Consider the following 21,614-nt stretch of genomic DNA (forward strand, 5'->3'; position numbering starts at 1 on the left):
CCCACTTACTCATTCACGACACATATATTGACTACATGCTCTGAGTCAAGCTATCCTGAGTGATAGGGATTCAGTGGGAAGCAGAAACATAAAGAAGAAAACCTTACTTGCTGGAGTGGACTCACTTGCCATAACTCTAGATACTGCCAAGACCAGGCCCAGGAAATGTACACAGCGGGATGCCTTCCCACTCAGGCAAATCCCTGGTGCTCAGGGATGAAGCCTGTGGAAAGGAACCATCGGGCTGCTGGGGGCTGTGAGACTAGAGACTGAAGCTTTGACCACAGGGTCAGCTGCTGCCACTACTCCAGTTGTTGCCATGGGGTATTGGAGGTCCAGTGTGGCCCAACGCTTCGGATTTTGCAAACAAATTTGGAATCTGGAATTTTACATAAAAGTATCAATTTGTTGTTGTTGTTATTTTTTTAATTCACATAGGTTTTTGGGGAACAGGTGGTATTTGGTTACATGAGTAACTTCTTTACTTATGATTTGTGAGATTTCGGTGCACACATCATCTGAGCAGTATACCCTGAACCCAATTTTTAGTTCTTCATCCCTCACCCCTTTGCTACCCTTTCCTCCTGAATCCTCTAAGTCCATTATAACATTCTTATGCCTTTGCATCCTCATAGCTTAGCTTCCAGTTATGAATGAGAACATATGATGTTTGGTTTTCCATTTCCGAGTTACTTCACTTAGAATAATAATCTCCAATCCCGTTTATTTGGCATTGCTGCAAATGTCATTAATTCATTCCTCTTTATGGCTGAGTAGTATATTACATCATATATATTATATATGCAAAATATATGATATATGTAACTGTGAGACACACACACACACACACGTGTGTGTGTGTATATATATATAGATATATATATAGATAGATAGATAGATAGATAGATAGATAGATCTCTCTCACAGTTCCTTTATCCATTAGTTGATTGATGGGCATTTGGGCTGGTTCCACATTTTGCAATTGCGAGTTATGCTGCTATAAAAATACGTGTATAAGCATCTTTTTGTATAATGACTTCTTTTCCTCTGGGTAGACACCCAGTAGGGAGATTGCTGGATCAAATTGTAGTTCTACTTTTAGTTCTTTAAGACATTTTTGCACTGTTTTCCACTGTGTTATACTAGTTTACATTTCTACCAGCAGTGTAGAAGGGTTCCCTTTACATCACATACACACCAACATCTATTATTTTTTGATTTTTTGATTATGGTCATTCCTGTGGAAATAAGGTGGTATTACAATTGTAGTTTTGATTTGCATTTCCCTGATCATTAGTGATGCTGAGCATTTTTTAATATATTTGTTGGCTCAATTCAAAAGTGTTGGTCATTAATTCAAATATTTTAACACACCAAATACTCCAACAACAAAAATTCATATCCTCACTTTATAGATGCTATGTGACTGTCAGATTGTAGCAGGTTTAGAATTCAGTGCTTTATCTAATAAATGTTTTCATTTGGGTGTTATTCTGCTGAATAATTTCCTGGAATACAAAATACATGTCTAAAACACAGCAACTTTTTGTGTAAGCATTGAATTAGCACTTCTTGTATCATACAACCATAGAAACTGGTTAAAGGGCCAACTGCCTATTCAGATCATCCATGGATTGGAAAACAAGCTTATAGGCTTAAGAGATGAAAGGAGGTCTTACTTTATCATCTTCTCTCCATTCTCAAACACATGACTACCTTCCAAATTTAAAAAATGCTACATATTAATACTCAATCTCAAAACAATAAAAAAAAATACACTGTTATACTAGAGTGATAACTTGAAGGAATTCAGTAAAGAAACTGGAAGATATTACATAAAAAACTTTTATGGTTGATAAAAAATGTTAAATGAAATAATAAAAAGAGAGCACCACGTGCACTATGAGGAGCATACAAGGAAGGTTCTCTAACAGTTAAGTTAATGTTCAGATGAAGGCAATTCTCTGCTCTTGTTTCAATGGTGCACTAAGTGAAAATAATGTACCTTTATGTGTGTGTTTGTGTGTGTGTGTGTATGCATGCATATGCAGAATTCTCAACACTTTTATTATTTTTCTTAAAGTAATGCTTTTAAGTTATACTTTTCATTCTTTTATTTCAAAAAAAGTCTTATTTTTCTGAAATAAATTATGATTATAACTATTTTGGTGGTTCTTTTTTTCTTTTCTTAAAAAAATGATTTTCCTACTTTGGCAAAGAAAAATGTGTTGGTCTCAAAAATTCTTTAGAATTTTATTGGTTCAAGAAATACAAAATTGTCAAAACTGTTGCTATTGAGCTTATTTGCTCTTCTTGTGTGTATAACAGACCGCCTCCTTCTCCTGGATTAAACTAACTGAACTCTCAGCAATGCTAATAACCCCAGGTTGGGTGGAGATGTAAGAGAAACTCATCTAGGGTGATTGGTCTGATTTGATCAATCCCAATGATCACTTTACTTAATACCTATTGTCTATTGGGAAAAATGAACTTTTGACCTCTCTCTGAGCTGCTTCATTTCTCTGTGGCTTATGACTCCCTGAATTTCTTTTTAAGTTATTTTCTGGATTTATATTTAGTTCACATTCTCTTCAAAGCAAATAAATAACATCATTAAATTGTTCCAGTTTTGAATGGAATTCTGAGAACAATCTATTTATTTTACACATTTCTTGACTGGAGCAAATGGTTCTGACAAACCTATTACCTAATCTCTTTCAAGGCAATGAGTTTCTCATTGATCTGCTGGGCTGCTAGCCCTGGAAAAGTGGAGTGATAAGTAATCACCCACCATGAAAATGAATCCACAGCACTAATTAAGGAAACTCGCAATGAAAAATGGTAAACAAAGAGAGGAGTATCAATTACGATAGATGTCTACCTTTGCAAAGGATTTATAGGATGGTAAATAAAATGATGAATTCATTAAAGAAATGAGTGTAAAAATATCTTCATATTGATGTGAATGACAAAAGCATTTACAATATTTTTTAATACTTGGCAAGGAACACTACAAATGGATTTAAAATATATTTCTATTTTCACAAAATCTAGCTTACATCACTTAATCCATTTTATATAGACTTGAGCACATCCACATGCAATCAGTGCATATTATTTCTCTTTCCCAGGTGTTGAATATCTTACTAAAGTAAAATAGGTCATTTTACTATGTATTCTCTAATTTACTTATTTGGCTTTGTTAAATGTCAAATTATATTAAGCACATCATAATAAAAATTTATGAAAAATTTAATATTTAGAAAGGTACCTGATATGTGATAAAATGCATTTCTTGCACTATATTCAAGCATGCTATACTTTCTGCATATTTATTTCTTCTCTATTATCATCTAAACCTTATTACATATATCATGGAAATTTCCCTGATCTGATCAATATGGATCAATGAACAGTTAAAAAAATGACCTTTGAATAAAACAAGAAAAGGCAGAAGAACCAATATTTCCTACTCGATTATTATATGCTAGGCGTGCTGCTAGAGGATACACACACACACACACACACACACACACACACACACACACAGAGTATGTTCTGAGAAATGCATCATTAGGTGATTTTATTATTATGAGAACATTATAGAGTGTAGTTACACTAACGTAGATAATATAGCCTACTATATACCTAGGCTATATTGTTTTTTGTTTTTGTTGTTGTTGTTGTTGTTGTTGTTCTTTTGTGTGTGTGTGTGTATGTGTGTGTATTTGAGATGGAGTTTTGCTCTTTTTGCCCAGGCTGGAGTGGAATGGCACTATCTCAGCTAACTGCAACCTCCTCCTCCTGGGTTCAAGGGATTCTCCTACCTCAGACTCCCAAGTAGCTGGGATTACAGGCATGTGCCACCACGCCCAGCTAATTTTGTGTTTTTGTAGAGTTGGGGTTTCACCGCAGTGGTCAGGCTGGTCTTGAACTCCTGACATCAGGTGATCCACCTGCCTATATAGCCTATAGTTCCTAGACTGCAAACCTGTACAGCATGTTACATTACTAAATACAATAGGCAATTATAAAACAATTGTAAGTATTTATCTATCTAAATATTGCTTCTAGGCTGCAAACCTGTATGGTATGTTACTTTACTAAATACTGTAGCCAATTATAAAACTATTTTAAGTATTTGTCTAAACATATTTAAACATAGGCAAGGCAATGCACTATATTTACATTATGATGACTACAGCATCACTAATTGATAGGAATTTTTCAGCTCCATTATAATTTTATGGGACTGCCATCACTAAGTGGCCTGTCCTTGACTAAAATGTCATTATGTGGTACATGATTCTGTGTCTGTGTATGTGTGTATATAAATGTGTATAATCATAATCTCTTAAACTATCTTCGTCATCTTCAGTCATAGCCAAGAAAACCTATAGGGAGAGATTTTTTAAATGCCTATGAAAACATATTTATTAGTCTAGACAGGGAATTCAAACCCAGAGTCACCTTCCTGTCTTCCGCCTCCATCTATGATAAACTTGTGTTAGAGAGACTTCTGCCAAAAAACTGGTAAAGCTGCTTAAAATTAAAGCAAACAAGGAAACAGCAGTTTGGGGGAATGTTGGAGCAGACAAAGAAGCCAGGATTTGAGAAGTGAAGATCTTGAGAAGAAAAATGCATTAAAGAAAACCTTACATTTTCCACTGTTTTTTTTTTTTTTTTTTTTTTTTCCAACTTTGCACATTTGCAAATTCCTAGGGCAGGACAGGGAGAGTGAACAGAAAGCAGCATCATAGATATTTGGAGGGATTCATTAGAATTGCAAAGAAAAAATATAGAAGTTCGGGGTTACATATGGCGACAGGAAATTGAGCAGCTGATTTAGGAGTAAAGGGAATCCCAGGAAAATGAAGAAACATTTGTTGTGCCTTTCCCCTCAATTCTTTGCTGATTCCTAATCTTTGCATGAAGGACTAAATACAAGAAATTAGGAGGAAAAAAAGGGTTGATGAAGGCTAAAGAACTAAACAGAGCTCTTAACAATTTTATAGTGTTAGGGTAACAAGAAATGGACCCTTCTGTCCAACTTGGAAGAGGAGACCTGAAAAATACTAGCCTTTTAGGTGAGATCACTGGAAATCTATCCTGTAGATCTGTAAAAACCAAGTAGAAGTAGGCTGTCCCTGCCAAAACCTGAAACTAGCTTAGAAAAAATCTGTCTTAAAATTGAATCAAGGTGATCTATCCATATGCCACATGCCTAACAAATGAATACTAAGTTTTCTCTGAACCAAGGTAATGAAATTCAGTCGCTATGATTTTTTACATACCATGATTACCACTCAATTAAAAATCACCAGGCATGACAAGATATAGGAACAGATGGTCAAAAGCCTAGAGAGAAAAATAGACAATAGAATGAAACCACTAGTCATTAAGATTTTGAAGTTATCAGAAAGAAACTTTACTATAACTTTAAGATGTTCGAAAGCATGACAAAGACAGAGGAAATGCTGAGAAATTTTACCAGTGATTTAACATCTAAGAAGGGAGTAGTTTAGTAATTTTGAAACACAAAAGAAAATACATGAAATGAAGCACTTAATAGATGTGTTTAACAGAAGAATCATGACTAGAATATTGCTAAATAAAATTTAAAACACCATTTATTCCTCTTTTTAAGACCATTACACTTGCTATTACTTCTATTGTGAAAGAAAAAGAGTTTCTCGTGATTGATTCATTTTGGTGCCAGCATCACTATCACCTTTTCAGAGAGGCTTCTCTAATCACTCTATTTACTGGGTCTCCTTCCTCTCTACCTATCTAATACATCACACTTCCTTTGTTTCCTGCAAAATACTTATTAACGCAAAAAACCAAAACTATAGCTCATCAAAATAACAAATCTAAGAACTTGTATTTTCTGTGTAAGTTTAGGCAAGTTACTTAGCTGCTTTGAGTTCTTTTTTCACCAGCATAATGATGATACTAATGAACAAGTTAAACATTGTTGAGGAGTAAATTAGATACGCCATAGAAAACACCTAGTTCAATGCTAAGGCAGTTTTCATTTTCTCAAAGGGCAAAACAACAACATGAAGTGTTGAGGCTATTTGGGAAAATAACTAAAAACCCTTGGGCTAGATAATCTGAAAAGAGCTGCAGCTAGTGAAAACTGTTAATGGATATGATGTCAGATGTCTTGGTCCCAGCTCTCACATAACAGCTTACCTGTGTGGTGACATTGATCTGTCAGTTTTCAGGATTATAAATTGAGGATACTATGTACACATCATAATACCGAGATTGAGGAAAAATCAATGTCAACTTGGCATTATTAAATCTTCCAATAATACAACCCCTTGATTCACTGGCTATTCCATGATATACATTCCAGATATATCATTGTCCAAATATGCAGCATCACTTCTCTTTGGAGATATGGCAATGTATATTTTGAAACTATTCCTCTGTTTTACTGCATCTTGATCAAGTGGAAAAAGGTATAGAAAGGAATTTCATGTCTGGGAGTTTGAAAAAATCACATTGATTTTCTAATTAAATGTTATTTCCTACATGAAGCATTTAATTCTCCAATACTCAGGTATTGAAAATGATGCTGTTGAGTTAAAAAGAAGGCAAATAATCATTCACTTCTTTAAAGAAAATATTATTGAGGTTGGCTTGAGATCGATAAGAAGATCATGTATGGAAAAAATAGCATTTTTTTCATTCACTGTTTTAAGCAAATGTATGCGAAGCTAATTTTAGATTTGATAAGTCAGGAGTCAACAAGCTTTTTTAAAAGTAAGGTTTCTATTGGAACTAATCAGCACTGCCTTTGTAGGGTGATAGAAGCCACAGACAATGTGTAAACAAATGAGAAACGCTGTGTTCCAATAAAATTTTATTTACAAAAATAACCAGCCAACCCATGAGGCATACTTTGTCAATATCTGTTTTATGTGATTAAGAAATTGTCACGATAGAACATTGAAAGTATAGACAAGGGAACACTTTGCCTTTTTAAGAAAAGCAACTTATCACAAATCTATGACTTGTAAGAGAGAAATATTCAAATAATCTGAGTTCTAATTAAGAGAAAGTTTAGGCAGGGTCCAGTGGCTCACGCCTATAATTCCAGCAGTTTGGAAGTAGAGGCAGAAGGAAGGCATGAAGCCAGGAGTTCGAGATCAACCTGGGCAAGAAAGCAAGGCTCCATCTCTACAAAAACATTTAAAAATAAACCAAGCATGGCAGAATGCACCTGAGGTCCCAGCTACTCTGGGGGCTGAAGCAGGAGTATTGTTTGAGCCTGGAGGTTCAAAGCTGCAGTGAGCTACCATTGTGCCACTGTACTCCAGCTGGGATGTCAGAGGGAGACCTTGTCTCAGACAGAGACAGAGACAGAGAGAGAGAGAGAAGGAGAGAAAGAAAGAGACAGACTTACCAACTGTACCTGCAATCCATTCCTTTTTCCCCAAACGTAGGAAGCTCCTGGTAGTGAGGTAGAGCCATATGCCTGCATTTTAGCCAACAGAAACGGGCAAAAGTTTAAAAATGTGTGTAATTCCCACTCCTAGGCCATAAAAATTTCCCATGTATTATCTTGACTTAGTTCCCCATCTGTCAGCCAGATGCACAGAATCGAGTAAAAGACGGAGTCTCTGAGGGATGGGAGGAGCCTGAGCAAAACAGCTATGAGAAACAAAACCCTTAGCCCCCTTGCTGCCACCAACCAAACCCTCTATGCGTGACTATTAACTTCCATTTCGTTGATTCACTGAAATATAGGAACTGACATTTTACCAACTAGCATTAACTATCATAAAACACAAATTGGTATGAGAATACCTAAATGTGTAGCATTGATTTATTGGTTGTCAGATGGTGGTGAGGACATAGCTATAGTAGGCCTTATGACTGGAGCCCCCTGCTCCACCATGAAAAATACTTAAATGGATGCCTGAGATACATTAGAAGTGAGATCATGTGACAAGTAAGGACCTGTGATTTTAGAGGAAGTGACTGGAAAGAATCAGAATGTGTATTGGTTACTATTGGCTGCATCTAGCAAAGCATTACAAGAGAAAGACAAGCTCAGATAATTATTACTGGTTTTTATGGTTAGGTCAAGAGTTTATAGTTTGGAAAAGATGATGGTTGGAGGTCAAGCTGTAGATAAAACTGAAAAACATTTCCTTAGTGCCAAAGGCTCAGTAAGATTTGCCAACTGATCCAAGTACTGAGTCTTACAGCAAAGATCGGATTATCAGGTTTGACCTTCCCAATCAAGAAGACATTTTCTAATAGCTTTAAATTGTCTGCCATTAAAAGGGGAGAAATGAAGGAAGCGAGAAAGGAGGAAAGAAAAAGAGAGAAGGAAATGAAAGATGAGAACGAAAGAAAGAATGTTTAAGAATTATGTCTAGGCTGGGCCTGGTGGCTTACACCTGTAATCCCAGCACTTTGGGAGGCCTAGGCGGCAGATCACTTCAAGTCAGGAATTTGAAATCAGCCTGGCAAATATAGTGAAACTATGTCTCTACTACTTGGGAGGCTGAGGCAGGAGAATCATTTCAGTCCAGGAGGTGGCGGAGGTTGTAGTGAGCTGAGATCGCACCACTGCACTTCAGCCTGGGCAACAGAGTAAGACTCTGTCCCCCCCCCCAAAAAAAAAAGAAAGAAAAAAAAGGATTTTGTCTAGAAAACTTTGGATGTGGTTACTGACACATAAAACTGGCAGGCAGGAAATAAAAGTCTTCTAAGTTTTGAGGAAGTTTTATTTCCAAAGAAACCACAACCTGGACTAAAAAATATTTTAGTGTCCAAACCCTTTAAAAACAACCTTTGCCCCCAAAGGTAATAAGGAGAAAGATCTACAGTTACCAAAGGTGACAGAGATGAATAAAAAGAACCACCCAATAAGTGGAGCCAGCCTTTGGAAAACATCTCCCAGAGAGCAGAATCCAGATTTGGATTTGTTTCTCACTTCTCTCGTTTGCATTTCATACCACAAAACGATGAAAGGGACTCAGTTAGAAAAAATAATTGTGATTATTACTAAATATACAAAAATACAATATTTATACAACAAAATTGCAAAATACACAGATATGTGCATACATGCATACATCTACATTTATGAATAGATTTTTTAAAATCAGTATATGCCTGTACTTTCTGTAGTTCATAGTTCATTATCCTAATTTCAATATATGTAGCAAAAGCACTGGGTGTATATCCCAGTCACTGGCACATGCCAAGTGAAATCTCTTGGCCCGGCACATTCTCTGGCAGTCTTCTCCACAGGGCATTATGCAAGTCTTCCATTTTTGTCAGTGTTTCGTAGAGTAAGGAGAGCAAACCTTCAAAGTGTATTCATCAAAATCAGGTAAGCATTGGCATCAGTTCTACTTTTTCACTCCTAATACATAATTACCTTCTCAGTGACAGATGAGTTTTGCAAAAAACTTTTTTATGAAGACTAGATTGTAATATTTGAAATCTGAAGACTGGATTGTAATATTTTAAATCTATTCTTCATAAAAAGTATATCGAATTAAAATGTTTACAAATAGAAGCAAAAATAATATGTCAATATTTTATTTCCTTATGAATAATAGGAAAAATGAAATCTGACCTAATGTAGAAAAATGAATGTATTTAATCTCACGTACTGAATTTTAATGCAGTACATTTATATTACCGATTACTCAGACATGAAATATATTTTAATTCCTTTATAGTGACTGAACATTTTGGATAATTAAAAGTTAATGACCTGAAAAAGTAGAAGAAACCTCAGTAAGTATACTATTTATTTTTATCCCTGTTTAGATTGTATAATCGAAATGACTTAGCTTTACTGCAAAAATCATGATTTTTATTCTTCAGAATTCTTGTATTTAAACCCCAGAATATTGGAAAGCCATAGGTGTCATACAGCATATATTTTAGTGCTGTGGATACAGAAAATAATTGCAAAAGGCTGATGTATTTCTCTAAAATTTTACTATAAAATATATCTATATTTTCATGCCATTTGCAAATATAAATGCAAAGAAAATATCTTCAAATCTGTCCCTAAAAAAGAAAACCACAACTGATCCTGAGGGTTTTATCTTTGCATATAGAGTTGTGTTTTATTTATTTAGATATTTTACCAAACAAGCCAATCCAAATGATTAAGTAGTGTTGGAACGGAAACTAAGATCTAATCTACAAAAGCATGTACTTAATATTTACCAGTTGCATTTAGTCAGGATACTCTAGAATGTGATTCACAGCAGTGATCAACATTGTCTCTTAGAGATTTGGGCAGAAAACTCTCCAGAGCTCTCCCAGAATTTGCTTTCTCTCTTCTTTGTTTATTCCTTTAGTTATGGTTTGATGAACTTGAAAGCAAAAGATGGCTAAGTGGCCGTGAAAATAAGGTAGGCTTAATTTTTTAGTCTCAAAATTTTAGGTGGTCTTAAAATGTCACCACATGTGAAAAGGCAAATGAGAAAAAATGAAAATATCACCATGTGAAGACTTCAGGTTTATTTCATACAACAGATGACAAAGGCTAATGAAAGAAAGGAAAGCTTTCTGAATACAGCGCAACAAGAAAGGCAGAAGCAAGAGTAAATGTATACTTACCTTAGATGCCATATGACAGGGCACCAAGATCTTTGACAGGTGATAAAGACACAACTTGGCACAATCAGCACTTATTTTTGGCACCTAAAAAAGAGGTAGCGAAGCAGAAAAATCCATCCAAGAATTAATCTGCAGCTGCATAACAGCAATGCTTTGTCATCTCCAGGCTGTGACACAAAACACATTCAGGTATATGCAAGTTCCTTAAATATCAGACCATCAGTGTAAATGTTTATCAACTGAACTACAAAGAGGTATTAATCAATAAAAAATGTATGTAAAAATAGGTACAGATTTCCCTTTATATTTTAGTTTTACCTTTAATAGATTTAAGAATAAAAAATGAATTTGCTAGAAGAATATCTTCAAGAAATTTTATTGCATGCAACCCAAAATAATTTCATAATTTTCAGTAGCCCAACTTTTGTTCCAACAGGATTTACTGCCATTTGAAGAGTCTGTGTCCCCAATTCAAGTCACTGGTAAAGCCACTGTTTGAAACACAGACATGGATCCCAAGCCATGCGTATCCGTCACTCTTGTCATGACTAATTAGATATTGTCTCTATTTTCCCATTTAGTTGAATACACATATGGGATAGCCTACCTACAGTGCTGCCCTGCATACATGAGAGCTTATCATTATTTCAGGAGAAATCATCAAATTATTTTCTGTTGACAATAACACTTGGCCTAGTTTTAACCAAGCAGTTTGATGTTTCAACTTGATATTGAATAACAGTTTTAAGAAAATGAGAAATATGGTAATTTTATTTAGTAGGAATTTATAGAATAACAAATATATAGCAAATTGATATTTAAAGAAGTGCAAAGAATATAGGATTTATATGATTTTTTTTGTTTGTTTTTGAGATGGAGTCTCGCTCTGTCACCCAGGCTGGAGTGAGTGGCGCAATCTCGGCTCACTGCAAGATCCGCCTCCCGGGTTCACGCCATTCTCCTGCCTCAGCCTCCCGACTAGCTGGGACTAGAGGCGCCTGCCACAGTGCCTGGTTAATTTTTTGTATTTTTAGTAGAGATGGGGTTTCACCGTGGTCTCGATCTTCTGACCTTGTGATCTGCCTGCCTCGGCCTCCCAAAGTGCTGGGATTACAGGTGTGAGCCACAGCGTCCGGCCTGTATAATTTTTTATATTATATTTAATCATGTTTCACTAAAATAATTTCCTTTAGCAAAATCTAATCAAGTGTTTTATCCTTTCTTTTTCTTTCCTTTTTTTAAGTGAATCATTGTCTTAGGTGACATGACAATATCTATCTCTCAGGATAAAATCCAATAACAAATTCATATACAGTTGTCCACTCATGTATTTTAAATGTAGTGATAAATTCTTGGGGTTCTGCTACACTGGATCTTTCTTAAAAGCATGTAAAAGATCAAATTACTTAACAACCAATATTCAAGAGATTAAATGTGTGAAGATGCATGTTCATCTACAATATTCTTTAAGTTACCCCATTTCTATTATATTCCCAAATTATTTTGTTTCGTTTTTTCTCAGCAAACCACAACAACTCAAAGAGTATCTCATGCAAAGCTGTCTAATTCCTCAGACTTGCATTGTCGTGTTTGTGTGAGGACTATGAACTGAGCCAAAAATGCAGGATAAAAAAATCTCACATTTCCTCGTATGTGAGTCTTACCCAAATCAATTGAAGCCACTCAAGGGTAATCAAGTGTACAACTGGATTTAATAATTTTCATTTAGTTGTAATATCATTGCTTTCTGAATGTTGGCATCTTGCCTTGTGCATTATGTGTTTCTGTTATGGCTAGCTTGCTTAAAATCATAAATTTGAGTCATTTGTAACTGAATATCATAATTAGAGAATATTCACTTCTCATCCTCATCTTGACCTGGTCTCTGAATTCTAATATTCATCCTTCATTTGTCTTCCCAACTAACTAGAACCATATTTTAAATAAAATTCACAACCACCCTAAGATTCCTCATCTCTGGTCTGTCTCCTCACCAAACCCTTAAGAGGCACCAACAGCCTCTTTCTCGCCAGTAGCCAGCTGCTGAGCTTTGTTGAAACAACTTATACTTTAAACCAATTGGGGCCTCCAAGAAATTCATGCTGTAAAACCAACAGTACATCTTGACAATCTTAATGATACTCTATAAGGGCAAAATTCAAGGTTGTCTTGTTTATATTTCTTCACTATTTTAGTCCCTGTTCCTAAGATACAAAACCCTACTTGGTAGAGGCTCAGTAAATATTTAATAAACAAATAAATTGTAACTGTTCAAATCATGTCCAATTTTTTTATTCCCACTACCTTTCACTCTCAAGATTGTTCATTATGTGCTGCCATTTCTTGCTCTCTTTTTTTAAAGCATTAACATTTTTTTAATGAGAGAAGTAAGGTTTATTCCTGTGCAATAATTTTCCATTTTTCAACATATCCTCTACTTGTGCACATACATTTACATTTTCTCTCCTCTATCTCTGGACTCTTAAGAGAGGCAAAGGTCTGAGACTGTGTTCTGCTATTTTATTCCATGTTGTCTTCACTTTCACTTATTTCCCTCCTCACTCTTAAGTCCATAGAAGGAGATGACCGTAAGAAATATAATGGAATTTTAAAATCATCTGGTCCATCTTTCTTACTTAATCAGTTAAATAACCAAGGCAGAGGATAAAGCAACATTTTAGTAGTCACAGATGAAATAGTTGCAAAACCAAGATTGTAAGGTATATTCCAGGCACTTGTTCTAGCTTCTTTTTACCTTGCAGCTATGATTGTCTCTTTTTCCCTCTCCCATTTTCTCTTTGTGTGTGTGTGTGTGTGTGTGTGTGTGTGTGTGTGTGTGTTGAAGGAAGATCTCGTGAAATCTAAAACAGACAAAAAGATGCAATATTTAAACATAGCCTCAAAGAACAGAGAAGCATTTATTTAGGTGAAGGCAGAAGCCAGCTTACATGAAAGCAAGCAGTTCTGAAAACCAGAAAACCTGGATATTTAGAAACTATAAAGACTGGATGGTAGAAGAGATAGAAAAAAATGAAGCACCCAAATTTTAAAGTCCCTATGTCATGCTAAGAAATTGACATTTTTTGTTGAAGACATTAGACAACCACTAAAATCTAGTAAGGTAGTAACAGGATCATATTACTTGTTTTAGATGCCCTTTATTTAGATGTTTTGTTATTGTTACAGATGCCCTTGAAAGCTGTGGAAAAGAAGAACTGGAGTAGAGATTGCATATATATATATATATATATATATATAAAACTTATCTATCTAACATATATAACATATATTTATATATATATGTATAACTCCTCTATGTTTACAGGTTCCTTGGTGCTATTTTAGGAGGTGATCACAATTACAATTATCTTCAAATAAGCTTAAGAACTTAAAAAAAATTGTTCTCTTTGTTAAAAACATTGAAATATTTTGCATACATTTTCCTTTTTAAATTATTGAACAACTTAATAAATTATAGATAATGATGCTGAGACAATTAGAAAATTGTGTAAAAAATTTAACATTTTTCTCCTTTGCTAACGTTAAAAATAATCCAGCTTTGTACAGATATAATAATATATAAATTTATTTTTAAACAGTTTATGTAAACAGATCCATTTTCTTCTGTGTTGTGGAGCAAACGTTTGCTAATATTTCTCTCTTGTTATAAGATGACTTTGCTTCTAAGGAGTCTTTATGTGACTTCATTTCTGAGGAACTCCTCTGATGCCAAATCCTAAATTAATCTCTTGCCCCCTTCTTCCAATTTTCAGTCTCTTCTAAGGAGTAAAGTGTGAAGAATTTTACATTTTCTAAAAGACTGATCTAAGCTAAATTCTGTTCTCACTCAGAAAAAAAACTCTCATCTATGATGCCAATTTAATATCACATGAGCACTCACACGTATTCAAAATTTGCCTTTGTACTAGCCTCTAGTCCTCAAATTCACAAGTGTAATATCTCACTCTCAAATGTGACTGCACATCAAAATCATTTACATAGATTTCTGGGCCTCAGGAAAGCATAAGTAAACCAGAATCCACTTGAGTGTAGCAAGGAAATGTGGATATTTAACAATGAGGGAAACTACAGCCAAAGTTGGGGACAGGTATCCCCTCTCTCTCTCCCTACAGTCTCAGAGCGGGGAATAGAGGTGACCATCCCCATGCTGGGCTGACAGTACCATGGCTCTCTAGGCTGCTGCCTCTCATGTGTACCCTAACTAAGTACCTAGGCAAGAGGTTGCTCAACCTCTGTGGATTTGGGTGGCAGGCCACGAGAAAGAGGAACGAATTCTCTCCCCTAATTCCCCTGCTTCAGAACACTGAGTTCAGGAGACAGAGCCCTAGGACAACTACAAACATTTGCACTCACCAGATGAGTGTCACTGGGGTAGAGGATGCAGGCATTAAATTGCAAGAAAAAAAAAATACCATGACAGATCTAGAGAGAGACTGAAACAAAGAAAAAAAAATATTTTAGTCTTTTTTTTCTTTTTTTTTAATGTTGCAAAATACATATAAAATTTACCACTTTGATGATTTTTGAGTGTTTGGTTCAGTGGTATTAAATACGTGTCTGATGTTGTGCAATCATGACCATCATCCATCTTTTCATCTTCTCAAACTGAAGCTCCATACCCATTAAACTATTACTCTCTATTTCCCGATCCCGCCAGATGCTGCAACCACTGTTTTTTCTGTCTCCATGATTTTGATTGTTCTAAGTACCTCATATAAATGGAATTATACAGTATACATCTTTTTGTTACTGCCCTATTTCATTTAAGCATAATTTCCTCAAGTTTCATCCATGTTGCCGCATATATTAGAATTTCCTTCCTTTTTAAAGTTGAATATTTCATTGTATGTATATACCACATTTTGCTTGTCTGCTAATCCATGAATGGAAACTTGGTTTGTTTCTACATTTTAGCTTTGTGAATATATGCTGCTATGAACATGGGTGTACAAATACCTCTTCAAGACTCTGGTTTCTATTCTATTGAGTATATATCTAAATAGAATAGTAGAAATAGAAAGTGGAAATGCTGGATCATATGAAAATTCTATTTTTAATTTTTTGATGAACTGCCACACTGTTCTGATGAACTGTTCTACACATTTTACATTCCCACCAATAGTACAGAATGGTTCCAATTTCCCCTAATTCTTTTTATTTTTATTCTTTTCACATAGTAGGTATATAGTAGGGCACATAGTAGGTATACATATTTATAGAATACAAGACATGTTTTGATACAGGCATCCAATGTAAAATAGGCACATCATGGAGAATGGAATATTCATCCCCTCAAGCATTTATCCTGAGTTACAAACAACACAATTACACTCTTTATGTTGTTTTAAAACATACAATTAACTTATCATGGACTATAGTCTCCTTACTGTGCTATCAAATAGTAGGTCTTATTCATTCTTTCTATTTTTTTTTTTTTAACACATTAACCTTCCCCACTTCCCCTCAGCCCCCTACTACCCAGCCTGGTAACCATCCTTCTACTCTCTGTGTCCATGAGTTCAATTGTTTTGACTTTAGATCCCACAAGTAAATGAGAACATGCGATGTTTCTCTTTCTGTGCATGGCTTATTTTACTTAATAATCTCCAGTTCCCTCCATGTTATTGCAAATGACTGGATCTCATTCTTTTTATGGCTGAATAGTACTTCATTGTTTGCGTATACCGTGTTTTACTTTATCCATTCATCTGTTGATGGACACTTAGGTTGCCTCCAAACCTTGCCTATTGTAAACAGTGCTGCAAAAAACACAGGAGTACAGATATCTCTTTAATATATTGAATTCCTTTTTCAGGGGTATATGCCCAGCAGTGCAACTGCTGGATCATATAGTAGCTCAATTTTTAGTTTTTTAAAAAATCTTTAAACTTCTGCATAGTGATTTTACCAATTTACATTTCTACCAACAGTGTACAAGGGTTTCCCTTTCTCCACATCCTCACCAGCATTTGTTATTGCCTGTCTTTTGAAAACCAGCCATTTTAACTGGAGTGAGATTACATCTCATTGTAGGTTTGACCTGCATTTCTCTGATAATCAATGATGTTGAGCACCTTTTCATATGCCTGTTTACTATTTGTATGTCTTCTTTTGAGAACTGTCTATTCACATCTTTTGCCCATCTTTTGATCAGATTATTAGATTTTTTCCTATTGAGTTGTTTGAGCTCCTTATATATTCTGGTTATTAATCCCTTCTCAGGTGGATATTTTGCAAATATTTTCTCCCATTCTATGGGTTATCTCTTCATTTTGCTGGTGGTATCCCATGCTGTGCAGAAACTTTTTAACTTGATGTGATCTCATTTGTCCATTTTTTTCTTTTTCTTTCTTTCTTTCTTTTTTTTGGTTGCCTGTGCTTGTGGGGTACCAATCAAAAAATCTTTGCCCTGACAAATGTCCTGGAGAGTTTCTCCAATGTTTTCAATCTCTGCTTAGTAGTTTATGTTTGAGGTCATAGATTTGAGTCTTTATTCCATGTTATTTTGATTTTTGTATATGGTAAGAGATGGGGTCCAGCTTCATTCTTCTGCATATGGATATCCAGTTTTTCCAGTACTGTTTATTGAAGAGACTGTCTTTTCCCCAGTGTATGTTATTGGCATCTTTGTTGAAAGTGAGTAAATTGTAGGTGTTTAGACTTGGTTCTGGGTTCTCTATTCTGTTCCACTGGTCTATGGGTCTGTTCTTATGCTGGTACCAAGCTGCATTAGTTATTAAAACTCTGTAGTATAATTTGAAGACAGATAATGTGATTTCTTCAGTTTCATTCATTTTGTTTAGGATAGTTTTGACTACTCTGGGTCTTCCCTGGTTCCACATAAATTTTAGGATTTTTTTTCTATTTCTGTAAAGAATGTCATTGATATTTCAATAGGGATTGCATTCAATCTGTACATTGCTTTGGATAGCATGAACACTTTAACTGTATTGATTCTTACAACCCACAAATATGGAATAGTTTTCCATTTTTTGGTGTCCTTTTCAATTTCTTTCATCAGTGTTTTAAGTTTTATTATAGACATCTTTCACTTTGGTTAATTCCTAGGTATTTTATTTTATGTGTGGTCATTGTAAATGGAATTTTTAAATTTCTTTTTCACATTGTTCGTTTATGACATATAGAAATGCTACTGCTTTTTGTATGTTGATTTTGTATCCTGACACTTTACTGAAATTGTTTATCAGTTCTATTAGTTTTCTTGTGGAGTCTTTAGGTTTTTCCGAATATAAGATCATAGCATATAAAAAGGATAGTTTGACTTCCTCCGTTTCCAATTTGGATGCCCTTTATTTATTATTTCTCTAGTCTGATTGCTCTAGCTTGGACTGCTGGTGTTATGTTGAATAACAGTGGTGACAGTGGACATCCTTGGTGTGTTCCAGATCTTAAAGAAAAGATCTTAAGCTTTCCCCCATACATTATGATACTAGTTGTGAGTCTCTGTCATATATGGTTTTTATTATTTTGAGGTATGTTCCTTCTATACCTAGTTTTGGGTTTTTATCATGAAGGGATGTTGTATTTTACCAAACGCTTTGTCAGCATCAACTAAAATGATCATATGTTTTTTATGCTTAATTCTGTTGATATAATGTCTCACACTGATAGGTTTGCATATGATGAACCATCCTTGCATCCCAGGGATAAATCCCACTTGGTCATGATAAATGCTCTTTCTCATGTGTTGTTGAATTTGGTTTGCTAGTATTTTGCTGATGATTTCTGCATCAATATTCATCAGAGATATAAGCTTATAGTTTTCTTTTTTTGATGTGTTTGGTTTGGCTTTGTATCATGGTAATACCAGTAATACTGGACTCATAGGTTGAGTTTGGAAGTATTTCCTCCTCCTCTAATGTTTAGAATAGTTTTAATAGGGTTTGTATTCGTTCTTCTTTAAATGTTTGGCAGGATTCAGCCATGAAGCCATCAGGTCACAGGCTTTTCTTAACTGGGAGATTTTTTTTTTTTTTTAAATCATGGTTTCAATCTTGTTACTTGTTATTGGTTTGTTCAGATTTTTGATTTCTTCATGTTTCAATCTTGGTAGGTTGTATACATTTTAGAATTTGTCAATTTCTTCTAGATTTACCAATTTATTAGCATATAATTGCTCATAGTAGCCAATAATAACCCTTTGAATTTCTACAGAATCAGTTGTAATGTTTCCTTTTTCACTTCTCATTTTATTTATTTGGATCACCTATTTTTCTCTTAGTCTGGCTAAAAGTTTATCAATTTTGTTTAACTTTTTAAAAACCAACTTGTGTTTCATTGATCATTTGTATTGTTTCATTTCAATTTCATTTATTTTTGCTCTTATCTTTATTATTTTTTCTTCTACAAATTTTTTGGTTGCTCTTGTTTTTCTGGTTCTTTATAATGCATCATTAGATTGTCCATTTGAAGTTTTTTTTCTCTTTTTTTGTGTAGGCACTTATTGCTATAAACTTCCCTCTCAGTACTGCTTTTGCTATATTCCATAGGTATGGGTACGTTGTGTTCCCATTACAATTTGCTTCAGTAAATTTTTCAATTTTCTTCTTAATTTTTTCATTGACTCACTAGTCATTCAGGAGCACATTGTTTAATTTCTCTATATTTGTATAGTTTCCAAAGTTTTTGTTGTTATTAATTTCTAGTTGTATTCCATTGTGGTCACAGAAGATGCTTTGTATTATTTCAATTTTTTGAATAATTTAAGATTTGTTTTATGACCTAATATATGGTCTATCTTTGAGAATGATTCATGTCCTGAGAAAAATAATGTATATTCTGCAGCTATTGGATAAAATGTTTTCTAAATATTTATTGGGGTAATTTAGTATATAGAGCATACTAAGTCCACTGTTTCTTTGTTGATTTTCTATCTGGAAGATGCATCCAATGCTGAAAGTATGATGTTGAAGTCTCCAGCTATGATTATATTGGGGCTTATCTCTCTCTTTAGCTCTTATCATATTTCCTTTGTATATCAGGGTGCTCCAGTGTTAGGTACATATGTATTTACAATCATTATATCCTCTTGTTAGTGACCTTCTTTATCTCTTCTTATAATTTTTGTCTTGAAATCTATTTTGTCTGATATAAGTATGGCAACTTCTGCTCTTTTATGGTTTTCATTGGCATGAAATGTCTTTTACTATTCATTTATTGTTAGTCTATGTGTGTCTTTATAGGTGAAGTGTGTTTCTTTCAGGCAACGGATTATTAGGTTCAGTTTTATTTTTATCCTTTCAGTCATTCTATGTCTTTTGATTGGAGTGTTTACTCTCTTTGTATTTTATTGTACTGACATAACTTGAAAAGTAATTCTAGTTATTATTTTTGATTGGTTCATTGTTTATTCCTTCTACTTAAGATAAAAGTAGTTTACAAACCACAGCCGCAGTGTTGTAATATTCTGTGTTTTTCTGTGTGCTTACTATTACCAGTGAACTTTGTACTTTCAGGTGATTATTTATTGCTCATTAATATCCTTTTCTCTCTGATTGAAATACTCCCTTTAACATTTCTTGTAGTACAGCTCTGGTATTGATGAAATCCCTCAGCTTCTGTTTGGCAAAGTCTTTATTCCTCCTTCATGGTTGAAGGATGTTTTTACCAAATATGCTAATCTAGGATAAACATTTTTTTTTCCTTCAGCACTTCAAATATGTCATGCCACTCTCTCTCGGGGTTTTAAGTTTCCCACTGAAAAGTCTGCTGCCGGATATATTGGAGCTCCATTTTATGTTATTTCTTTATTTTCTCTTGCTGCTTTTTCCTTTCCTCATACTTGACCTTTGGTAATTTGATTATTAAATGTCTTGAAGTAGTCTTATTTGGGTTAAATCTACTTGGTGTTCTATAACCTTCTTGTACTTGGATATTAACATGTTTCCCTAGATTTCGGAAGTTCTCTGTTAATATCCCTTTGAATAAAGTTTTTACCCTTATCTTTTTCTCTATGTCTTCTTTAAGGCCAACGATTCTTAGATTTGCCCTTTTGAGGGTATTTTCTAGATCCCATAATCATGTTTCATTGTTATTGTTGTTTTTATGTCTCCTCTGATTGTGTGTTTTCAAATAGTCTGTCTTCAAACTCACTAATTCTTTCTTCTGCTTGATCAATTCTGCTCTCGAAGAACTCTGATGGATTTTTCAGTATGCCAATTGCATTTTACAGCCCAGATTTTCTGCCTGATTATTTTAAATTATTTTAATCTCTTTGTTAAATTTATCTGATAGAATTGTGAATTCCTTCTCTGTGTTATCTCGAATTTCTTTGAGTTTCTTCAACATAGCTGTTTTGAATTTTGTGTCTGAAAGGTCACATACCTCTGTTTCTCCGTAATTGGTCCCTGGGGCCTTATTTAGTTCATTTGGTGAGGCCGTGTTTTCCTGGATAATGTTGATGCTAGTAAATGTCCTTAGCGTCTAGGCATCGAGGAGTTATATATTTATTGGAGTATTCACTGTCTGGGCTTATTTGTAGACATCATTCTTGGGAAGGCTTGTCAGATATTTGAAAAGACTTAGGCATCGCAATCTAAGCTTTACCTGCTTTAGGGAGCATCCCAAGCCCAGGAACTCTGTGGTTCTTCCAGACTCATGGAGGTTACTACCTTTATTGTTTTGGACAAGATCCAGTAGACTTCTCTGGAGATGAGGCACGAATTCTTGTTCTCTTCCCTTACTTTCAGCCAAGCATATAGAGTTTCTCACTCTCTCTGTTCTGAGCCACCTAAATCTGTAGTGACACAAGCACCCCTGTGGCCAACACCACTATGACTACACTGGGTCAGATATGAGGCTTGCACAGTTTTAGATCTCGCCCAAGGCTTGCCATAGCCACTCCCTGTTCTCTCAAGGTCCTAGGGCTCCACAATCAGTAGTTTACAAAACAAGCCAGGCCTGTATCCTTCCCTTCAGTGAAGCGAGGTCTTTCAGGCTCCAAATGGGTCAAGAAGTGCCTT

This window comes from Macaca thibetana, chromosome 2 (assembly GCF_024542745.1).
Source record: "Macaca thibetana thibetana isolate TM-01 chromosome 2, ASM2454274v1, whole genome shotgun sequence".
Classification (NCBI taxonomy): domain Eukaryota; kingdom Metazoa; phylum Chordata; class Mammalia; order Primates; family Cercopithecidae; genus Macaca; species Macaca thibetana.